The following is a 7,591-nucleotide window of genomic DNA, read 5'->3' as shown; positions in this document are numbered from 1 at the left end:
AGTGGGCGGGCATCGGGAGGCCACTATGGCACGGGGCAAGCACTATGGGCAGTCTATCTGAAGTGTACCTGGCGTATAAGACGACCCCCCACTTGCAGGCATATTTTTCAGGGCCAAAAAATCGTCTTATACGCCGGCAAATACGGTACTTAGAAAATATTCATAGTCTGCATCTTAGCAGGAAGGGAAGAATCACTTGTGATTTCACCCAACAGCTGTTTTGAAAAACAGCAAGCAACTATAGTAAGTCAGCAGTTTGTTTTTTCTCTAGTATACTGGGCAGCCTTGGGCAAGTTATGAAGCATATTTCTTTCCTGGCAGGCTGACTGATATGTGTAATACCTACAGGAACTTGACACTAGCCCTTGTGAGTTAAATGCCCTGTGACCCTGTCTGTATTAGCTGAAAGTCTTTGGCTGCAAAATCATTTCTGGTAGGCAGAAACAGTTTAAAGAGAACATTGTGGGGTTTCCTTGCTTGTTCTGAAACAGTACAAGAGAATTAGATGGCCTTTAAAAACTATTACTTTATATGACTCAGGATCGGTTGATCTCAGGTCACTTCTGTATCTAGTTACCGTTCTTGTTTACAGTAGAATTCCTCAAAAGAGTTTTCTATATGAGCTTTTCCATTTTTCACTGTTAGAGCACTCCGATCTGCACTTGTCACTCCACTGAAAGTGCTTGTCAAGGTCAGCACCAATGACCAGATTGAGAGGCCCAACCCTCCTTCCTGATCCTCAGAACTGTTTAGTGGGGTTGACCTTTCCTCTTGAACCACTTTCTTAGCTTCTGCAGTGAGGTGCTACCGTGCTTCTCAGTCTCTTCCTGGTCCCTCCTCTTTTCCCAAGGACTTGTTCTTGGACTTCTCCACACTGATTCCCTTGCTGAGACCATGTACAGTTCCTGGTTTTAAATACCATCTACATTGAAGACTCAAATTTATATCTTCGACTTAGCTCTCCTGAACCCTGGAGTTTTCAAATTGCTTATCTGGTATTTTGATTTGGACATCTAATAGACACCTCCATGTTAACATGTCCCAAAACTACCCAGTTTCGTTAGGTCTTTATTTACTCTTGGTATCTCCAAGTGTAGCAACTCCAAGCTTCTGCCTACTGCAACTACCGATTTCCCAAACTGGAAGACCATGAGGAAGCAACACCTGCATTCACTGCTGTAGACCCACTATCTTTAACTTGGTAGCCGCCAGTATTTGCAACTTGGATTCATAGGGTGGTACTTAATATGATGCTTGACTCTTGACTTCCAGCCAACCAGCTGAATGTTGCCCAAGTCACAAGCAACAGAAGGAAATATTTCAAAAGTGGTGTGATAGGTTCAGGTGAGAGGACAAGATAAGATCCAAAAAGTAGAGAGCTTGGCGACCTGGGAGAGAAGAACCTAAATGGCTTGAAGCATGACTTGAATGTAAAGTGAGGGGAAACACACATGGCTGTGAATGGAAGGAGAGAGAGGCAGTAGTGGCTGATGGAGGAAGTGATTTGAGAGGTGATGATATGTTCAGATGCTGGTGGGAAAGGGAATAGAGGGAGGGAGACTGGAGTAGGTGTTCTGGGTGGAGTGAGATCCCTGGGGGACCTAGAGGCCATGGGATCCAGGGCACAGGTGGAGGGATTCGTTCTGCAGTTCTTAACCTTGATTGTACCCAGGGAAAATGGTGGGTGGTCAGGCCTCTCCTAGGCTAGTTGAATCAATCTCTAGGAGTAGGGCCAAGACTAAGATATTTTAGAAGCTTCCTTGGGGATGGGCTTCCATTGTGGCCCGGTATGAAAAAGTAGCATCTGTTAGGTTCTTTGAGCACTAGGACAGATATGTTGGTTCTGATAGGGAATGAATTCCAAGGAAACACATGCAGAACAATCTGTGATTTGTTCCCACTTAGCACAAAAAACGTTTTACAGTTGCCTATACTTTTATATGCAGAGTATATCTGGAGGACAGAAGAAACCGGGGTAATAGTGATTATCTTAGAAGATAGGGTCTGGGCTGTGAAGGGTCTTTTTTGTACATTTAATCTACTACAGGGATGTTTGGCAGTGTCCCTGGCCTCCACCCTCTAGTAGGTGCCAGTAATACCCCTTGAGTCATGACAACCAAAAATGCCTCCAGACCTTGTCAGTTGTCCCCTGGGGCCAAAACCACCCCCAGTTGAGAATCACTGTTGGGCACCAACAACAGAGTTATTAAAGTACCACATATTCCTGGAACATTCCAGGTGCTTACAAATGTTTCCTAATTTTCTAAAATTTGCTTGTTTTTTCAATCTAACCATCCTTGATTACAAGCTTACAAGCCCACAATAATAGCTGTTATTGACCAGTCCGGATAGGATACACTCTGAAATCTCAGTAGCTGAATACAACAAGGGTTTATTTCTTAGAATGTTCCATACAAGTTGGGTGACTCCAAGTTGGGTGGATCTCCATGATTCAGTGATTCAGTTACTTCCGCTTTGTGGCTCTTACCATCTTAGCACGTGGTTTCCATGATTGCAGAGGCAGGAGAAGAAAAAGTTGGCAAACGTGCACGAGCTCTTAATGCTTCAGTCCTGCAATGACACACGACACTTGTTTTCAGCCCACTGACCAGCATGGGTCACATGAGCCAACCTAACTGCATGGGAGGCTAAGAAATCGGAGAGCCTGTGGATCTTCTGTGAGTGAAAAATACCTGATGCCATTACTAGCGGCTTTCTCTGTGCCAGCTAGCATTCTAAGGATTTTTGCATTTATATTAACTAATCCTCACAGTGACTTTTATGGGATAAGAAGCAGAGAGGTTAAGGCAGCAGCCTACAGTTGTGCTGTGGTAGAGCCAAGATGCGGGCTCTGTCTGGCTCACTCTGTGCTTGACCACTGTGCATATGCTCAGTACTGAGATATCATACACCTTTTATGTATCTTCACCCACGTGATTCTTTTCATCTCCTGAATCCTAGATTGATCGATCTGGGCAATCTTATGTCCTGTGAAGCCGTTGTCTCGAGAGAAGGATGTCCCCAATATTGCCCATTATAAGCACAGAAACTCGGACCATTACCATTTCATGCCATAGCTCAGACCTAGTCAAGTTCTTCAAAGAAGGCATAAGATAGTATGCCTTACAGTAAAACTTAAAATAAGCCGGACCCTGTGTGCAACATACAAGTTCCCCAAAGATTTGCCACTTCTACTTTTTGGGTGGAAAAAACCCTGATGTTCTGAAAGATGAAGCAACTCGTCAGAGGCGTACATTGAATCTCAGCATGCTTCTAGTGAGGGAGGCCTTTTATGTGCCCGGCACTTCATGTAAACCTCCAACAGCCCCGCAGGCTGGGTACTGTGGTCCTGTCTCCGTGGATGGGAGAACTGAGGCCCAGAGGTTCATCAAGACAGGTCCTTCCCACCAAATGGCTTTCCTTGACCTCTGGAACCATCGCTCTTCTCACAAATGTGCCAGGAAATGGCGAAGGTTAGCTACACAAGGCTGGTGGGAAGGACCTGTTTTGGTGAGTCTTCCATGCCCCTTGTTTCTCACCATTAAAATTTTTTCTCTCCTTCAGGGACAATCTGGCAGATCTCAGAGTGTTTTATCCTGTCAACTGATCTCACCATTTCAGTGGCTCTGAAATGATGGAAAAACCTTTCTGCACAGGCAGGCAGTTCAAGTTTTGCTCTCACACCCTCACCACTTCAGGCAGAGAGGCACATTTTGTATTGAAAGATTTTGCCAGTGGTTGGGGAGAGGAAGCTGCCAGATCATGTCGACGTCTGTGTTTTCAAAAATTTCAAAGGACACTGACCTGCTCCTGGATCAAGTGTGATTTCAAGGCCATAGCTCATTGTTTGGGCGAATGATTGATGGGGATTGGTGGGCTTGGAGGGAGCAGACAACCTCCCCCCCGCCTTTTTTTTCTACTTGAAAACAAAAAGGGCAGAGCAACAGCATCCTACAACAGATAGCAACAGCTGAAGAAAAGATTAGGAGAGACGCTAGGCTGGTTGTTCCGAGAGCAGGATTAAGTTGTCTGCTGTTGTCTTACAGGGTTTTTAAAGATAAACCAGAGAATCTAGCTCTCTAGTTAAAAGCCTGATTACCTTCAGTGGACCGTCTCTCCCAACAAGATGTGAATGCTCCCTCTTTGGACCCTGCCCCATTTTGTTCCCTTTGTATCTGTCCGTACCTCTTCCTGCACATCGTGTAGGAATATATTCTTGACATTTCAGGAGGGTTGTTGACCTCACTGACAGGAATTCTGGTTTTCACTCAGTTTCCTGACGAACAGCATGTGACTTGTCTTCCTCGCTGCACATTCCTGAAAAGAACAGCTGTGTGTTTACTCCCAAGTTCTGAAATGTGTACCTCGTACTGAGGTACTCATTGTGTGATGTGACTTCCAGGATTTGGAATCAATTTAATGGAGCCATTAGCAATGGAACATTCTGTGGGACATGCTTTTTGGGAAAAAGTTTTTTAAGATAGCTCTAATTAGTGGTAAAGACTGGATTTGAACCCAGGTCTGTCTGACTTCCCAGCCTGAACTGCTATATGATTTAGTTCAGTTTGTTCAGGCCATGGCAACATTTCAAGCAGTATGTTTCTAAAAAAGTTTGAAAGTCAGTGAATCTACAGCTGGCAGACCAGTTCCAAAACAAGATCTAATTTTTGATTTTTGCCTTTCACTTACTTATCTAGTGGTTCTGAAGCTCTCCCCTGTCCCATCAACTGCCACACTTGAAGGTTCTGCCAGGCTGGGAAGAATTTCATTCCTTCTTCAGCCAGGTTGCCAGATAGTTGGCAGCTGGCCCTCCAACATGAATCTAACTCTTATAAACACAGCAGGACAGATGGTGCAACTGCTGAGTAAGGGTAGCTTTGATTGGAGTTTGTGGTTACAGTCATGCATTGCTTAATGACGGAGACACATTCTGAGAAATTCGTCATCAGGTGATTTTGTCGTGCATGCATCATAGAATGGACTTACACAAACCTACGTGGTTTAGCCTACGACACACCTAGGCTCCATTATAATCTTTTGGGACCACTGTTGTATATGCGGTCTGTCGTTATGGGGTGTATTACTGTTTTTTTATTTATCTGTAGTTGAGGCCCTGACAATTTCATTCATAGCAATTTATTCACTAATTCAAATAAATGTGAAAAATACTGAGCGCTGGGGGTCAGCTATGCGCATGGGCAGAAACAGCCTGATGCCCCATTTCTCTTTTTGGGAAATGGCACACTGAACAATGACCACACTATGTGCTAGATGTGGCCGTAGGTTAAGCAAGGGTAACTACGGGGCTCAGGACAGGAAATGGCTCCCAGAAGAAGGGTCCTTTCAGCTGTGACCTAAGAATGTGTCAGTCAGGTGATGAGGTGGGGATGGGGTTTGGGGTTACCTTTCAGATGGCAAGAGATGGCAACCGCTGAGAACTGGAAGTGAGAGAGAGCATAGGGTGTAGGAGGAACTGAGAGATGTTCTGAATTCTTGGAGCTTAGGGTTTCTAGGAGTTGGGGGACAGTAAAGATTAGTACAGGGTAGGCTGCGTTGGGCAGGGTCGTAGGCCCACCACATAGAACCTTGTGAATCCATTGAGATATCACGACTGAAGTTTGCTTCCCAGCAGACTTTACGAGATATTACTCACCTTTTACGGGATTTTATTCACCTTTCTCCACTCCACAGGGAGCCCCCACTCCCCCATGCTATAGCACCAGGCCTTGCCATGTGCTATAGTTCAGAGGTGAAAAAGGCATGATGCCTTGCTGCCCAAGAATAGGAGCTCACCTTTACTGAGCGCTTTCTGCTAAGCCCATCATCATCACATTTGAATTCTTAGAATCTTTCAGTTTAGCAGATATCCTTCTCTTATAAACGAGGAAATTGAACCTCAGAGAGGTGAACCGACCTGTGCAAGTTCACATGTCAACAAGCAGTGGTGCCTGGTCAGCCAGCTAGAAAAGCCTGTGTCTTCTGTGCCTCCCTAGCAAAGGAGACTGATGTGTCAACACGTAAGTCCATGCTGGTGGGACGAGCAGTGAGAATGCCAAGTGAAGGCAGTCTGGCAGAAAGGGCCAGAATACAATTCCCGGCTTCATGGAGGAGGTAGGCCTTGCTGGAGAGGCAGGATTTGGCTGGATGGTGACCAGGCCACATACCTGTCAACGAATCCCTTTCTCATAGTCAGTAAAGCTCCAACATCCCATGTGTCTTTTGCTTCCGTGCCCCGAAATTGTGTTTTGGGAAATGAGGCAAACTAAACAGGTATGTCTTGGATCTGGTGTGTGCTCAGTGCTTGCTGCTCAGTACACTGCCTGGCACTGAGCAGGGACCCAATGTCTATCTTCACTTGCCTGGTGAGTGAGGGCTCCTGGCCAGTATCTGCTGCTCATTTGTTCTATCACTGCTCACTGCGCCCAAGCCTTGCACTTCTGCCTCTGGCCACATGTGCAGCCAACTAAGTACTGTGGTCTGAGAGGCCTCCAGCAATTTGGCAGTATATGTTGAAATAAAAAAGTGCATCCCCAATCTGATTCAGTTGTAAGTAGAAATGCAGGCTGTGGCATGTATGCAGCACTGCGGCTGTGACCATCCCAGCAGGGCCTGTGAGCAAGAGTGGGAACCGGGGACAGACAAAGGAAAGAGAGAGAGCCTTCCTGCAATACGTGGAGGTCTATGCGCCCCTTAAAAAGAAACGAGGCAGAGTGGGGTGTTCAGGCATGAGGTGAATGCCAAGGAACTTTAAGGAAAACACAAAGTGCCCAACAGAATAGATGACTCCCTTTTGTATAAATACACACGTGTGTTATCTGTCCATATGTGCCCTATGGAAAAATGCAAAAGATTAGTGCTTTCCTTGGGGAGGGGGCACTTTTCACCATAGACCCTTCTGAAACCCTGAGTGATGGTGGTAGGGGTAGCAGTCAAAGTGTAGCAGTGAGTAGCTTCTACGTGTCTGGCAGTTGTGAACACTTTACACGGATTACCTCATTAAAGGTTTACACAATCCCATGAAATAGTATAATGATCTATTTTTTTTTACAGAAAATTGAGGCACACAGAACTTAAATACCTTACCGAAGATGATCTAAAAAGTGGAGACCTGACTTAGAGCTCAGGTATCCTGATCCCCAAACCAATGATCTTAATAATGGAGTGCACATGTAATTTTTCATTTAAAAACAAGTCCCTGAGAAATTTCTGGTCCCCAATAGTGGCTCATCCACCGAGTCCCGTGACTGTTAGGCGTGGGCTGGGCTTCAGAGGTAAGCCGTAGCTCTTAGGATGGGCAGGCCTAGACTCAGAGAGGGGCGGGAACTTGCCCCGAAGGGGCGCGGTCCCCCCAACCCCCGAGAGCCCTAAAATCGGTGCACGTGGTCTGCGAGCGCAGAGGCGCTTCGCGGCGCCCCAGGAGAGAGCCCGGCTGATGAAAGGCCGCTCCCAGCTCGGCTTCGCTGCGCGCAGCGCAGGGAGAAGGCTCCCCTCTTGGCCCCGAGGCGAGCCCTGCGGGCGGCTCCTACGGGTGGGGTGACCGCGCGGGGCCGACCCGGCCCGGGGGCGGGACCGAGGAGGGCGGCGCGGCCGG

General features: G+C 46.7%; 1 long non-coding RNA gene across 1 annotated transcript in view; it reads right to left on the bottom strand.

The window, feature by feature from the left end:
* Positions 1-878: 878 nt before the first annotated feature.
* LOC109377162 (uncharacterized) overlaps positions 879-7,591 on the bottom strand; it is a 9,126-nt gene continuing 2,413 nt past the window's right edge. Inside the window, exons 2-3 of the long non-coding RNA XR_002122830.1 lie at positions 4,186-4,317; positions 879-2,571 (exon numbers count right to left, since the gene is read on the bottom strand). This is a non-coding gene — a long non-coding RNA (uncharacterized LOC109377162). The remainder of the gene's footprint in view (positions 2,572-4,185; positions 4,318-7,591) is intronic.

This window comes from Hipposideros armiger, unplaced genomic scaffold (genome assembly GCF_001890085.2).
Source record: "Hipposideros armiger isolate ML-2016 unplaced genomic scaffold, ASM189008v1 scaffold_1306, whole genome shotgun sequence".
NCBI classification, from domain to species: domain Eukaryota; kingdom Metazoa; phylum Chordata; class Mammalia; order Chiroptera; family Hipposideridae; genus Hipposideros; species Hipposideros armiger.
The sequence above is the reverse complement of the archived record's forward strand: the minus strand, read 5'-3'. Positions and strand labels throughout refer to the sequence as shown.